This window comes from Geotrypetes seraphini, chromosome 1, assembly GCF_902459505.1.
Source record: "Geotrypetes seraphini chromosome 1, aGeoSer1.1, whole genome shotgun sequence".
NCBI classification, from domain to species: domain Eukaryota; kingdom Metazoa; phylum Chordata; class Amphibia; order Gymnophiona; family Dermophiidae; genus Geotrypetes; species Geotrypetes seraphini.
The window spans coordinates 124426153-124443345 of record NC_047084.1 but is presented as its reverse complement, the minus strand read 5'-3'; positions in this window follow the sequence as shown (position 1 = coordinate 124443345).

The following is a 17193-nucleotide window of genomic DNA, read 5'->3' as shown; positions in this document are numbered from 1 at the left end:
CACTCTTTCATACTACAAAACCCCTTTAGTGACCATAAGAACTTCAAACATGATGATATAATTGTCCATCTTGAACTCCAAAGGATAATACATCAATGTATCAAAGTTCTTCTTTTAGCTTTCAAAGATTAAATTATCCAATAAAAACCATACTAGTAATCACAAATGTTCTGCCGGTAAATGTTTCACTACTGTTTAGTCAAGCCCGACACTGGCCGTGTTTCGCTAAGAGTCTTCAGGAGCTCCAACTAAAAGGGCTCCTCTTTCTTCTTACTAAAACATATACCAAAATACAAAGACACCCAATATTTATATTCAAACAATGTTCATCAATACTAAGTAATTATAAATATTCATACATAAAATAGCCACATATCAACTCGTCACTTTCAAACCCTTATCTGACAGCAACAGAACTAAGATCTCCTAGTCAGGATCTCACCCAACCGAACCAAAACCAAAAACAGATATGCCTCTTTCTTCAAAACTCCTCCTTAAATCCCAAATCACACCAGATTCAAATTACAATAAATTCCAATCTATTTCCTTATTCAACCCTTTCGGTTCTGTTGTTCCCCAAGAGTGGATAAGCCTTTGCTCTTTACGTAATAGGACATCAGAACTATTTCCTCCCCTCTTCAATTCTACCACAATTACAACGAACAACGAAACGAAGCTCATCCACTTTATGGCTATTTGGTATCCAATGGGCTACTATAGGTAATTCTACTTTTCCCAACCGCAAATTACTCAAGTGCTGAGCAATTTTCTGTTTCGTTTGACCTAAATGCCACTTCCCACAGGAGCATACAATACCGTACACCACCTGGGCAGTGTTACAATTGGTACGCTGATTTAAATAAAACTTCCGGGTACTATTTGGAATCTGTATTTTATCACCTTCTAAAGCAAATTGACAATGCACACACACACATTTGTAATGACCCCTGATACTCACTACCTCGTCACGCTGTCTTTCATCATTTTTACTGGACAAGATCCCACCTAAGTTGCGACTGTGTGTAAATGCAAACCTAGGAAGCTCCTGAAACCCCATATGTAAATTCAAAATATGCCAATTTTGCCGAATCACTTGTTTAATTCTCTGCGATTGCCTTGAATAGGGCAATGCATAGGTCATCCTACCTTCATTAGCTGCTCTGTTAGATTTTAACATTAATCACTGCCTATCACTATTTTTTAGCTCTTTTAAGTGCTTGTTTTATAGTTTTCCTGGGATAATCCTTCTGACTAAATCGCTTGATCATCTGATCAGATTGTTGCAAAAATTCAACAGATTTTGTACAGATCCGCTTTACTCTCAAAAATTTGCCTACCGGAACACTGTCCTTCAAACATTTAGGATGATAACTATTCTAATGAAGGACAGTGTTCCAGTCCATTGGCTTCCTAAAAATAGAGGTAATAAACCTATTATACTTGCAACTAATTTGTATGTCCAGAAATTGAATGCTTTCACTAGATATGGTAGCTTGGAAGGTAATATTAGGATCACAATTGTTCAAATGAAATAGAAATTCTTGTAGTATTATGATATTGTTCTAAATTATTATATTGAATGATGAAGTAAAAATTTATAATAAAGTGTGATGTTTATAGTTTAAAATGTGTTAATAGCTTTCCCTATCTTTAGTGATATGCATATCTTGAAAACCAAACTGGCTGGTTGGGAACCACTGATCTAGATCCATACATATTTAATATCCATTTGTTTGGAAGGGACTGAGTGAGGGTTGTTCAGACTGGAAGAGGTAGAAGAGGGGAGGGGGGCTGATGTCTTAAGCCCAGTTTATGTGCCTAGATGCGAAAGACATCCATGAGTTGCCTCTAACCACACCCACTTTCTGGTAGGTATCTGACATTGGCATCTACCCAAAAGTAGAAAGCACCTACCACCCACTTAATTTAAATTTTTACCAATTATGAGCTCTTTATTGTTCATTAACTGTGTCGATTATGCTAATTAAAAAGATTAAGTTAGGTGTCTCGATCAGCTTGGAGTGCCGTTCTAGGTGCCTAACGTCTGGGTCAAAAACGCTAACTGCACATTCAACTCGTTACCTGATGGGCAACGTAAGGTATCTCACAGAAAAGAGGCTGAACTATCACAAGCCAAAATGTCTGCAAGGAAAGTGTAAAAATGTTCTTAGCTCACTATCATCCAAATAGACCTGCTGTTGGTCTCCCATCAACCCACCCTTTCCTTTACCCTTCTGTGGAAATGGGGACAATTTGTCTTTCATATTTGCACTGGAAGATGCAGCTGTTGGAGCTTGTTTCCTAAATCAATCATTTATAAGATTGTCTTGTGTACTTCTTGAGAGAGGAGATTGTCTTATCTGTCTTCCCCACTGCTACTGGCTTTACCAGACTCTAGAATCCACCTTAGGGATCAGCACCCAAGAAAAAGATCTAGGGGCTGGATCGCTAAACCAGTTTCATGGGGGGGGGGGAGTCAGTGCGGCTCAGCGCAGGAGAGGGGAGGGGTTTTGCGGTAGCAGGAGGGAGTGGGCATCCCTCCTGCCTTCATTTTGGTTCCAGGGGACCCTATCGTCGGGGATGGGGTGTGAGTGGCTCACATATCCACCCATACCTCCCAATTGGAGCACACAACTTATAAAATAGGCAGTTACACACATAAGTGTACTTACCCCTTAATTCTGTAAACTTCTGTGTTCAGATTTCTGATTAGCATGCAAATTTGTGCATGCAAGTTCTAGAATAAAGTCAGGTGTGTAATTGGCTCTTCACTGCAATTAATTGGCACAAAATGGCACCATAAGAATATAAACAGTGTAGAAAGTGCAGGTCCATCAAGCCCAGTATCCTGTTTCCATCAGTGGCTGATCCAGGCAAGACCCCAAACAGCTTCTCCTAGGAATAAGCAGTGCATAATTGAAGTCTGGAATTTCATTTATTGCCAAAGAATGTGGTGAAAGCAGTAAGCTCAGCAGAGTTTAAAAAAGTGTTGGATTGTATGTGATCTTCCTGGTAAGGCGTCTGGGAACAGACTTAAAGATCTCAATCTGTATACTTTGGAGGAAAGGTGGGAGAGGGGAGATATGATAAAGATGTTTAAATAGATAAATAACTTGCAGCAAAAAATGTTGCAAAAATGTTATAAGCCAAGTGGTGGAAATATCCTTTGAAAAACCATTTAAGTAAAGTGGAGAAAAAAGCCTCAACTAGTTTTATATGCAGACTTAAAGCTTATGGCCAATGGTGCAAACTAAACAAAATTGCCAAGAATTGGATTGTAAAGTGGCATTCTCACGGAATAAAAATTTAAAAGATCTGCTATGCCAGGCAGACATTTGGTCTAGTAAAGGGATGGAACGGGTGGGCGTATTTCGTTGTAATAACTGTACTGTTTGTCCTCTGATTAGTGAAGGAGAAAACCTTGGAAAATGACAAGTCTGGTACCCGTGTGATCTTTGTTATATAGATGTTTAAAAACTAGGTTGTTTGAACACCGGTCAAACCTTACCCATAGAAGACAATATGATGTATTGACTCGTCATTGTGCCGAAAAAGAACACTCGTTTGAGGACTTCAAATGCTTTGTACTTGATCATATCCCAGCAACAGCACGTAGAGGAGATGTAAAAACTAAATTATACCAGAGTGAGCAAAGATCAATTTACTTCTTGAATACCGTTTGGCCCAATGGTTTAAATCAAAAAATAGAATGGTATGCGTTTCATTAAGTTATTAGCCTTTGCATTTTTGTTCTTTCAATAAAGATCTATTTTTTGAGTTTCGGGAGGAAGTGATGTCACGAGATCAGGAGCTATAAGTCAGGTACCATTGTGGAGCCAAATTGTGGATGGAATAGGAAGGAATTCCCTGAAGCAACCATTCGTTAGTGAAACAAGCGCCTTGTTGGATTTGGACATCGGTTCCTTGTCTTCACTTCAATGCCAGAAATGTGACTGTAGGAAGATCGTTGCGTTTTTGGATCGCGGTCCTGGCTTACATCAACAGCTGTGAAGATAAGTGTAATCTTCCCAAGTTTCTTTTTCCTGTTCATGTGCACAGTGGTGAAATATTTTCCTATTTTGAAAGATTACATTTAGAAAAGTAGTGGAGTTTTTTTTACCTATGATACAGATTAAGAACAGCTAAAAAACTCATTGGGTTGCCGTCTGCATATAATACTAGTTGAGGCTTTTTTCTCCACTTTACTTAAATGGTTTTTCAAAGAATATTTCCACCACTTGGCTTATAATATTTTTGCAACATTTTTTGCTGCAAGTTATTTATCTATTTAGATTGTTATTGTTAGTATTGTTTCTAGTTAGAGATGTTTAAATACCTACATAATATAAATGTGCATGTGTTGAGTCTTTTTCATTTGAAAGGAAACTCTGCAATGAGAGGGCATAGGCTGAAATTAAGAGGTGATAGCCTCCGGAGTAATCTGAGGAAATACTATTTATGGAAAATGTGGCAGATGCGGGGAACAGTCTCCCGGAAGAGGTGGTGGAGACAGAGACTGTGTCTGAATTCAAGAGGGCCTGGGATAGGCACGTGGGATCTCTTGGAGAAAGAAAGAGATAATGGGTGGGCAGACAGGATGGGCCATTTGACCTTTATCTGCCGTCATGTTTCTATGATTTTCTAAAAAAAACCCATCCATAAGCCATTATTAATATGGACTTGGGGAAATCCATTGCTTATTCCTTGGATGAGCTGTATCCTATAGCTTGCATGCTAATCGGAAATCTGAGCTCACAAGTTTATAGAATCCAGGAGTAAATGCAGTGAGTCCCTCTTTGCACATACTAGACACTTTTTACAAAGACCGCACGCTCTGATCTGTGAAAATCAACAGCCTGTCCCTAGTCAGTCAGACCACATGGTATGCTGTCTGCTGAAGGGGGCTTTCTCTCTCATATGTCTAACTGTATGGAACAGGATAAAATTGTAATGGATGACGGGCAGAGGCAAGCAGCCTGACCCACTAGTAACTCTGTCAGTCCTGCTTCTCTTTTTCCATCAATAATGCACTCAGCAGTGAACTAGCAACCAGCCAGGCGTAAGTCTCACTTTACTGATGGGGCTGTACGGTAACCTGTTCCCCTTTGTCTGGCCCTGTGTGGGAGTTCCTACCATCCACTGCATGGTTTCATTTTATTTTCAAATGATTGCTCCTCATTTCTGAGCAGACAATTTATTCAGCTAAGGTCACGAGTCCCACAGTGCCCCTTTTTAAGATGCAGAGTGATTTCCAGAGAAAATATGTTCCTCTTAACCAGTTCAGGATGTAGATTGTGGCTTTATTGATTCCCCAAATTGGTCCCATCATTAAGTTGGTTTTGTTTGCTAGAGAAGAGGAGAATACGCTGTGTTCCAGCCCAGCCATCATCATGCCGGTTGCCCCCAGTATTCCTAGAATTGCTAAGCTTCCCAGAAATGATTTCTCAATTGCATTCCTGCCCACAGAGCAAAGATTGAAGCCATTAACATTACCCTACATCATTTGACCTGACATTGCAAATACATGCTGATAATTCTACAATTATAGAGGATGAAATATATGACCAGAAACTTCACAAGTCACCACCTCTCCCATCCAGCTAAAACCACTGAGCTGCCGTATTAGCTGCATGACTGACAGGCCTCTTGAAGATCAAATGTTAATGGCCAGTCCACCAAGCAGCTGAGCCTTGCATAGATTGCCCCGCTCTCTGCTTCATGCCCCAAGTAGTCAAAATTTATCAGCTGAAAATTGCACTTAACATCAGTCCCAGCTTTGTCCTTACTTATTATCCAAGGTTTATCATAAGAACATAAGAATAGCCTTACTGGGTCAGACCAAAGGCCCAGCAAGTCCAATAGCCTTTTCTCATGGTGGCCAATCCAGGCCCCTAGTACCTGGCCAAAACTCAAGGAGTAGCAACATTCCATGCTACCGATCCAGGACAAGCAGTGGCTTCCTCCATGTCTTTCTCTATAGCAGACTGTGAACCTTTCCACCAGGAACTTGTACAAACCCTTCTTAAAACCAGCTACACTATCCGCTCATACCATGTAGGCCCAACAGGACACATGGTGAGAATCTACCTACACCGGTGTGTTGGGTGTCCAAATTCTGTTATAGAAACCTAGTGTATCCCAGGCCTTTTTCAGTTGACAGAATGGATATGCCGCATGGTCTGCCATCATTTTTCTATGCTTCTCTACTTAGTTCTAATCCAAGCTCTGTCACACAATTCCAATGTTTCCTTGGATAAGTCAGTTTAGTAAAAATTTTCATTAAAATGCTTATTTGCAAAAGTGTACACTGAAGGACTGGAGAGGGTCAACACACCAGTTGGTGTTGGCTCCATCGCCTGGCATGGCACCAACATCTACAATTGTCCAACATGGAAATCAAGAGCCTCCAGGATGGGCTGAAGTGGTTCCATAGCTGACTCAATGACACACAGTCCCAGGATATGCCCCAGCACCTCTTGAAGCATGAGCCGAAATCGTTCTTTGACAGCAACCTCAGTAAAGGTTATGCTGTAAACAAAATTGTAAGTTTTATGTTGAATTATACATGCTATACATTGCCTTGGGCAAAGCTGGTTAATAAATCCCAATAAATAAAATGGGGACAACCTGTAAAGTCATCAGTACCAAATCGGAAGCAGGGCCAAGGCTTCAGGGAATCTGGTGTATCAGCACAGCTAGAACGGAGGAGGACCAACACTTTTCAGGTTGTGACAATACCGATGACCTGGAGTTTCCAGCTTTGAGGAAGACTGATGCTGTTGCTTTTTTTGACTTCGCTTGGTGCCATCATCAGGGTCCTGACAAGGATGATGTTGAATCCAAGCATTTCCTTGCTGCTGGATCCAAGAATATATTGCACTAAAAGAAAAGATCAATATAGTAGGCATCTCTGAGACCAAGTGGAAGGAAGTTAACGAAAACGAACAGGTCACTGTCATACCGGGGTACAAACTATATCACAATGACAGGGTGGAGATTGAAGGGAATTGACTTAGTAGAGAAAGAGAGATTGTTCACCCTCTCCAAGGTGGAGAGAATGAGAGGGCACTCTCTAAAGTTAAAAGGGGATAGATTTCGTACAAATGTAAGGAAGATCTTCTTCACCCAGAGAGTGCTAGAAATCTGGAACGCTTTTCCGGAGGCTGTTATAGGGGAAAACACCCTCCAGGAATTCAAGACAAGGTTAGACAAGTTCCTGCTGAACCAGAACGTACGTAGGTAAGGCTAGACTCAATTAGGGCACTGGTCTTTGACCTAAGGGCCACCGCAGGAGCCGACTGCTGGGCATGATGGACCACTGGTCTGACCCAGCAGCGGCAATTCTTATGCTCTTATGTTCTAGGTGTAGTGTTATATGTTATGGAGGACCTTGAATCGAACGGACTAAAAATTCTACAGGAGCTGAAACACACCTTGGAATCTCTATGGATAGAAATCCCATGTGAAAAGGGGAAAATGATAGTGATAGGAGTGTGGTACCATCAGCCTGACCAGGATGAAAGGCCAGATGCCCAAATGTTATCAGAAATTAGGGAGGCTAACAAACTGGGTGCCTCGTCCTTGGGTGGTCCCTCCTGAGTTCCTGTTGGAATTAATTTCAATGGCCATGAAGCAGAACTAGCTTTTGTTTGAGGGGCAATTGTCTGGTTTGGCGATGAGTGCCAGATTCGCCCCTACGATAGCTAATTTGTTCAGGGGCCATTTCAAAGATTAGTTCATCTATACCTCTCGATTTTATGATGAGATCCTAGGATGGACTTGCTGTATTGATGACATTTTCTGTTTGTGAGGGGATCACTTGAGGATCTCATGCCATCCATCTCTTAAGTTTGAAATGTCGTATCACCAGACCAGGATAGTTATGTTGGAGCTGGTGCAGGGTCAGTTCAATACCACCATTTATGTTAAGGATACTAATCGCAATTCCTCGTTACAATTTATCAGTATGCACCTCTATGCTATGAAGACCAGCATTCCATTTGCTCAATTTCTCCGGTATAGACGTATCTGTCGTACCAATTCTGAATTTTGCAGACAATCTACTTTGCTACAGGAAAAATTTGATCAAAGAGGGTATCTGGCAGCTGTTGTGTCAAGGGCTGCAAAAAGAGCCTTTTACAATCACAGGGAGGACTAACGTATGGGGACAGTCAACCACAGCAGGATGTGATCCCGTTTGTGTCTACATTCAATCAATTGTCTAGAATATCAGAGCAAGTTCTACGTAGACACATGAACATTTTGTGGGTACACCCCTGTTTTCAACACTTGGGGTATTATTTTCCTATGGTCGCAATAGGAATTTGTGACATTCTGAGCCCTAGTGTTCCTAGAATGTGCTTGGAATGATTAAGAAGGGGATCACAAACAGATCGGAGAAGGTTATCATGCCACTGTACCGGGCCATGGTATGCCCCCACCTGGAATACTGCGTCTAGCACTGGTCGCCGTACTTGAAGAAGGACACAGTACTACTCGAAGGGGTCCAGAGAAAAGTGACTAAAATGGTTAAGGGGCTGGAGGAGTTGTCATACAGTGAGAGATTGGAGAAACTGGGCCTCTTCTCCCTTGAAAAGAGTAGACTGAGAGGGGACATGATTGAAACATTCAAGATAATGAAGGGAATAGACTTAGTAGATAAAGACAGGTTGTTCACCCTCTCCAAGGTAGGGAGAACGAGGGGGCACTCTCTAAAGTTGAAAGGGATAGATTCCGTACAAACGTAAGGAAGTTCTTTTTCACCCAGAGAGTGGTGGAAAACTGGGAATGCTCTTCCGGAGGCTGTCATAGGGGAAAACACCATCCAGGGATTCAAGACAAAGTTAGACAAATTCCTGTGGAACTAGAATGTACACAGGTAGGGCTGGTCTTGGTTAGGGCACTGGTCTTTGGCCTGGGGGCCACTGCGGGAGCGGACTGCTAGGCACGATGGACCACTGGTCTAACCCAGCAGCGGCAGTTCTTATGTTCTGAGCAGGGAGTGCAAGCCATCCCAGGGCATCGCAGCTGTGGTAACTGTTCAGTATGTTCTTTGATGATTGAGTCTGATGTGTTCACCCATCCTGGGACAGGACTGGTTTACAATCTATGCAATGTGACCTCTTGTGTGACTGAGGGGGTTATTTATATTATTCTGTGCCCCTGTTCCATGCTATATGTTGGTCACACCTCCCACCGGTTGAAAACTAGACTGCTTGAACACAGATCATGTTTGATTACCCGACATATGGTGGCACCTATGGTCAAACATACATTCTCAAAAAAACGTACTATATGTTACATTTAGCAGGGAAACCTCATTCACACTATCTCTTCAAAAGTAAATAAACAAGACAGCAACTGAAAATATATACAAAAAATGGAGCAAACAGACCTCATACATGGACAGCCGGGACTATACAGTACCCTAAGCTATCCGTATCATCACTGATCTGAAAAAACTCCATACATTTATATCATCAATTTTTCATTTCATTCATTCATTCAAAGTCTCTTTTCTGTCCTCATAATTATTATGGTGTGGAATGAAAGGTTAGATCTGCCAAAATATAACAACAAAGGCTACAGCTTGGAGTAAAAAGAGATTTTCAGCTCATATAAGAAGATCTAATAAAACGTGATGTGAACAAGCAAGGCAAACTTATCTTCAAATTGCATCTCTCAGACGATCTCTTTCTTTTCTCAAACTGCTTCTTCCCGACAGAAAACATTTCTGTTTCACCTTATCCAAGGCTACATCAGGGGAAATTTGCTTCTTATTGCCACATCTGAACATTGTGACAAACTCAGGTCCATTTCGGGTTTTGGCCAAAACAAACCCGAATCCTTCCCGGGTTTTGCCCCAGTGATCAGGAGAAAACACTGTGTACCTAGATGCAAGAGAGCTGATCAGGTGACTAACCAATTAACTGAGCAAGCTGATTCCTGCTCAGACTATGATATGGAGGTAGAAGAAGCAGGCAGGAAAAGGTTAAGGGAAAAAGCCCGTTAGAGCCAAGGTTAGAGAGAAACTTGCTGGTATGTGGAAAACCCTACCCCACCTTCTCAGAGGAGGAGTGGTTTTCCACAGGATATAACCTGGCTTCTGAGAACAGGAAGGGGACACACAGGAGAGAAGCAGACGGGAGAGTGGGAACCAGAGGAGAGGCAGTCCCTCTCAGACTGTCCTATGCTAGAGGCAGAAGAGTTGCCTCCTGTCTGGAATACTGGAGAACAGCCAGAAGGAGAAGCCATGGAGGTCCAGGAAAGTTGTTTAGGAACTGACACACAGCCAACTGCCATGGAAACGCACTAAGCATGAGATTGGGGGTTTGGGCTGTTTTTTTCTCTGTTTAAAGCCAGTCTGGAATCTCTCACGTTTTGGAGGCTTTCTGTAAAGCAGGAAGGTGTGGGTGACTGACAAACCATTTTTGAATGTATTTCCTGAATGCTGAAACAAGCTAGGAAATCTCGTTGTCCCTGCACAGCTGTGCCTGATAACTGCAGTAGTGTTTTCCAGAGGAAACGTATGCCTGTTACTGGGGCTTTGATCAGTACAGGATTTGTGGGTGATAAGAACTGTGGGGTGAAACATTACTGCTCTGGTGAAGAGGACAATGATTCTTAATTGATTAAAGTCCAGAAGCAGAGGACTGCATATCGTTTAGTTTGGGTTCAAGCTCTAGCTTACTGAGTGGATTTATCAGAACTGTTTATTATGATTTCGTGCAATGCAAGTTCATCCTGAGTTACAAGGCAGAACGCTGTATTTTTGGTTTATTCAACCGGTGGTTGAAAATAAAGCCATTTTGTTTTTGCCATTTCTGATTGAGATTCTTTTTACCTTGCCTGATCATGAGACTTTTAATGTGCCTGATTTAAGACCTGAAGGATCCCTTAGTGGAAAGGGACACGCCGGATTTGAGCTTTGGCCACGTCCCCGTGTGCTCGCTGCGCCTTACAGGAGCACGGATAAGACAACATCCAAACACATTCACATAGTAAATCGACTTGGCTGACACACCTCAAAATGGCTGTAGTGTGAATGAGGTTTCCCTGCTAAATTTATCATACAATGTGTTTGTAACATACGACTGTATCCTGATTTTATTGGTTTATCTCGGCACCTATGGTCATACATTGCCTTGAGGCTCAGCATGAATTTAGTTCCTTGTGGTGCACTGTGATTGAGCACCTCCCTTACACATCTAGACGCGGTGATTGGCGGCATCAGCTGAGACAGAGAGAACAACGCTGGATATACTTGTTGGAATCGGTCCAACCAATGAGATCGAATGCCCGTATTGAATAGAAACATAGAATAAGATGGCAGAAGAGGGCCAGCAGCCCAACAAGTCTGCCCACTCGAGAACCCTCCCTCCCTGGTGTACCCATCTTTTATGCATAACTCTGTAGCACCCCCACCTGTTTGTCCCATCGACTTTTGAAGTCGAGCACGCTACTAGCCTTGACCACATGACGTGGAAGTTTATTCCATCGATCAATCCTTTGGTTGAGACTGAGTGATGATTGGTTTGTGGGCTACAACTGAGTGATGATTGGTCTGCGGGCTCAAGGGGCGGAGTCTGGATTGGAAGAAGAGCTGCGAACTGTGGCGTTTCTTTGCACCAGCAATATTTCATTTGTGAAATGTGTGAAAGTTCTGTATGGAGGGTCCTGTTTGCTTGCCTATGATGCAGGCAGTATTACACCCCTGTCACAGCAGAGCAAAACAGAGATTTCCCCATTGGATTGACTGGCTACAGAGTCCAGCAGTGGTGCACAATTTTGGTGCACGTTGGAGACAGCTGGGACTTTATTGGCAGTTAAGTCTTTATTGCTTTTTCTGCTTATGTTGCAATATTGGTGACTGTTCTACTGAAGTGCAGATTATTCCACACAACGGACTTGTGAATTTTTGGCGTGCTTTTTGTGAGGTGGTTTTTTGGGGGGCTGCTACAGTGCCTTATTTTTTCCACCATTGCTGATTTAACACACATGTGCAAGTGGTTTCAGTTGGTCTGCTTGCATGACACAGAAGTGGAGATTTTTGCCATATGAAGCTAAACTGAGGCTTTTTCGCCACATTTTTTTCTGTGTTCCTCTCTCAGGCTTTGAGTGAGTGAGTGAGTGAGTGGTGTGTGTGTGTTGGATGGGGAGGCCTTACAGTGTCTCAGAGATCCCCGGGTGTTCCATTTAGGGCTGCATTTGAGGAAATTTTTGATTGACTATGTCCCTTTCCTTAGGTGGTCTGAATGATTTCAACTACCCCAATACTGACTGTGTAAATGTATCTAGGGACTGCTTTATGGAGCAGCTGGTTCAGGAACTGAGAAGAGGTGAAGCCATTCTAGATCTAGTTCTTAGTGGAGCCCATGAATTGGTGAGGGAGGTAATGGTGCTGGGGCCGCTTGATAACAGCAATCATAACATGGTCAGATTGGATATAATCCCTGGAATAAGTTCACACAGGAAATCCAATACAACAGCATTTAACTTTTTTTTTTTTCAGTTCACATAGTTTATTAAGTTTTATATTAATAAAAAAAACAGTGGTAACATTGGTAGTGCTCCCAAAGAGGGGCACAAAATGTATAACAAGTACAAAACATGTCCAGTACAATCGATTGTGAAAAAACTTTAACAAAAGAAACTATGATAACATGAGAAGAAAAGGTACAGAGAAAGGCGACAAGAATGATAAAAAGTTTGGGTCGGCTTGCCGATGAGGAGAGGCTAAAGCGACTAGGGCTCTTCAGTTGGAGAAGAGATGGCTCATGGGAGATATGATGGAGGTCTATAAAACAATGAGTGGAGTGGAAAGGGTAGATCCAATCGCTTGTTCACTCTTTCCAAAAATACTAGGACTAGGGGGCATGCCCCTCCACATCTGCACAAACTAATGAATGAATTAATATGAACAGTAGAGAGTGTAATTGGTTTGGATGGGGAGACTGAATAGGTCGTGTGGTGATTATCTGGTTTCAGTTTTTGTTTCTATGTTTTAGGGTGATTTTTACTTAAAGAAATATTATCTGCTGACATGTTTAATTTTCATCATTTCAGACTTCATTTTATCGTCTTTGCTGATCTCACAAGCCAGAAATAACACTTTTTTTTCTGAACAAGGAACAGACAATGTACATATCTGTTAATAAATTAAGTAGCCATTTTTTTTTTGTAGTGACCTTTAACTGTCCATCCTGACAGAAAAATATTACAATATGTGGCATTATTTGGATGATGAAGAAAATGACCTCATATTAAATTAAAACATAACTCATTGTTAGAAAGAAAGGTCACACTGAGGAAATGCCACCTGGAAAGGATACAGGGCAGTGCCCTGCAGGCTGGTTTGCCTGGAAGATGGATATGGTGAGCTTGACATTTAGAGAGGGGAGTGAAGTGCTGTGCAGGTCTTGAGGGTGACCACATTTTGTGAAACTGGTGCGGTACACCTTTAATGGTAAAATCCTACAAAGGACTGTAGCAGAACATAACTTAGGGGTGATCATCAGTGAGGACATGAAGACTGCCAAGCAAGTGGAGAAAGCTTCATCTAAGGCTAGACAAATCATAGGTTGTATACGTAGGGGTTTCGTCAGCCGGAAGCCCGAAGTCATTATGCCATTGTACAGATCCATGGTGAGACCCCATCTGGAGTACTGTGTACAATTTTGGAGGCCGTATTACCGCAAAGATGTGCTGAGACTTGAGTCGGTCCAGCGTATGGTCACCCGGATGGTCTCGGGGCTCAAGGATCTCTCGTATGAGGAAAGGCTGAAAAAATTGCAGCTATACTCACTCAAGGAACGCAGAGAGAGGGGGGACATGATCGAGACGTTTAAATATCTCACGGGCCGTATAGAGGTGGAGGAGGATATCTTCTTTTTCAAAGGCCCCACGGCAACAAGAAGGCATCCGTGGAAAATCAGGGGCGGAAAACTACACAGTGACACCAGGAAATACTTCTTCACCGAGAGGGTGGTTGATCACTGGAATAATCTTCCACTGCAGGTGGTCGAGGCCAGGAGCGTGCCTGATTTTAAGTCAAAATGGGATCGCCACGTGGGATCTCTTCACAGAGAAAGGTAGGGGAGGGTTATTGGGGTGGGCAGACTTGGTGGGCCGTGGCCCTTATCTGCTGTCTATTTCTATGTTTCTATTATGGAGATGGTGTCACACACACTGACTAAGGAGACAGTTCACCTCAAGGAATGATGCAATATGAAACTGGAAATAAAAAAAACAAGTAGGAAAAGCAGGTATAGCCTGACTCATAAAGTTCTTTCCAAACATCCGTGTGTGTAGGTATCTATGTCATATGTTCATCTGTATGGTTGTATCTGGGTTGCTTGTGCATGTGTGTGTCTTGTCTCCAACCTGGATGAAACGTAGGCCAGATGGCTTGAATGAAGCATTTCCAAAACATGACTTTAGGAAGAATAATGAAACAAAGCATGGCAGATAGAATTAGGCCTACTGTTAACGTATTTCAAAGAATGGATTTTATAATTTGGCCTCAGGGTGCTACTTGTCTAAAGCAATAGAGCTTCTGCGTTTATGACCACTGTGTGCTAGCACACAGCCATGTACATCCCATCACAGCACCGTTATGCAACACCCCCTCACTTGATTTACGTAGCCTGTAGTTGCAAAGGGACAGCCATACTGGGTCAGACCAATGGTCCATCTAGCCCAGTGTTTCCAGCAGTGGCCAGTTCAGCTCAGAAGTACCTGGCAGAAACCCAAAAAGTAGCAACAGTCCATCCCAGGGCAATCACTGGCGTCCCCCATGACTGTCTCAATAGAGGGGCTCCCACTTACATGCTTAGCTTACAAAATACTGTATGTTGCATGTGTCCCAGATGCATTTAGGTGCTCATGCATACAGAAGATCTAGGACTGGTATAATTGTGGGTCTCTAAATGTCAGGCACGTTGATACCATGTTTTGCTAATTTTCTGTAATGAAATTTAGCCACTTGGGTTCCATTATACAATAGGCTTTAACTTGTGGCCTTAGGTCGCCTAAATGGAGGCGTAGCAACCAGTAACAACCTATATGATTCACTTACTAAGCGTCACCATATAACAACCATTGTGATAGCTAAACTGTTGATTCATTAGATTTTAAAGTAGAATTTACAATACAGAAAATGAAATACACGTCTGATTCAGTACGAGCTGACTCGTCAGAGAGAGGAATGTGGCAGCAGTAGGGGTGAGGGAAAGGTTGTGTTTGCTGGGGAAAGCATAGAATTATTTTCAAATTAGCTGCATGTTTGTCTATTTGTGTTTGGTCTCTGTATGTATGTGTCTACAGCAGGGGTGTCAAAGTCCCTCCTTGAGGGCCGCAATCCAGTCGGGTTTTCAGGATTTCCTCAATGAATATGCATGAGATCTATTAGCATACAATGAAAGCAGTGCATGCAAATAGATCTCTTGCATATTCATTGGGGAAATCCTGAAAACCCGACTGGATTGCGGCCCTCGAGGAGGGACTTTGACACCCCTGGTCTACAGTGTATGTGTAGGTTCTGTGCATCTGTATTTTGTTTGTATGTATTTATATATGATGTTTGTATATCCGTGGTGTGACATATGTGGTGTGCAGCTAGGGCTGGTTATGGAAACAGAAAACCCAATAACTACAAGTTCCAGAATGCCTGGTGATTATGTGGGAAGCTTGCAGCCCTTATGCCTGTGTCATGGTGAGTCAGTGAGTGAGAGCGAAAGGAGTCTGCAATATCATCTGTGCTGGGGTGAGTGTCCCTGTCTGTGTCTCTTTGAAGGATATCCCCCGTAGAAGTAAAAAGAAGGTGGGGTGGATTGTGATATGGGCACTGGAAGGCTGTTCCCTGTTCCATTAGCCTTTAAGATTGTCTTCTCTCCTCTGGAAGGAATATAATCAGCTTGGTTTCCCTGGAAGGGGGAATGGAAAGAGAGTACAGTTCCTGCTGGGGGTGGAAGTAGGGTTACCAGATTTTAATTTTAATTTAATTTAATTCTTATATACCGCTAATAACCGTGAGGTTTCTACGCGGTTTACAAAAATGATGCATTAAAAGATACAATAAATAAGATAGGTACCAGATTTACCCAGACATGTACTCTTTCTAGAGGACTGTCCGGTTGGAGTTTTAAAACCCAGCTGGTATGTATTGTTTCATTCACATTTTTAAGGGGTGGAGCGGGTCAGTGACTACTGAGGGAGGGTGGGGTGGTCGTGCTTCTATCCCTCTAGTGGTCACTTTGGACACCTTTTTTGGCACTTATTTGTTGCTAAAAGTTGGCTAGCCCCAGACATCTAAATTGTCTGGGACTAGTAATTTAAAGAGAGGGTAAGGTTGGGCAGACTGGATGATCCATCGGGTCTTTATCTGCCATCATCTACTATGTTATTATGACATGTTTCTATGTTTGATTAATGCAGCAAAACATCTGAGTTATAAGCCTGCCCTAGTCCAACCCATGCCTCCAGCACCCCCTTGAGATTTAGATGAACTGCAGACGAATAGCAAAGAAATCCATCTGGAAAATAGGTTCCAAAAATAGCAAATTGGAAAATCATCCATCTGCCCCTTTATGCCACTTTTTGGACATCTATCTTTTTTTGAAAATGATCCCCTAACTGTTACTTAGTTTAAAACTGGTTTCTCTTCCCAAGAAATGACAAATAACTTGCCAGCTATTAGCTACACTAGCTTCTGTTACAGAACAGCTCAGAATTTTAATTTTATGTCAAAATTAATTTAATTTACTGTCACCTGTAGTAGTCTTAACAATATCCATTTTTAAAAGTGTTTGCTACAGCATCTCACACTGTCTCTGAGAAGATAAAAATATTCTCTCACTTAAAATTCCTCAGAGTACAAATTCTGTTGACAGAATTTTCCTATGCCGAGAAAATCATGGGATTCTTTTCTCAAGAGAATAGTTCAAAATACATCTACTGTAGACTTCAGTTAATTACAGAAAATTTGCCTCAGCAGAGATCCTTAAAAAAAAAAAAAAAAGATTCCGTTTAAATTACGCTAGTTCCAATGGCGTACCTAGCATATGTGACACCCGGGGCCCATCATTTTTTGACATCCCCCCCCATCTGTATGAAAACATGATTTTAAGTAACAATCCACACGTCACACATGAGTACCTAGGAAAAGGCAGCATCTTATATATTGCAATGAGCAAT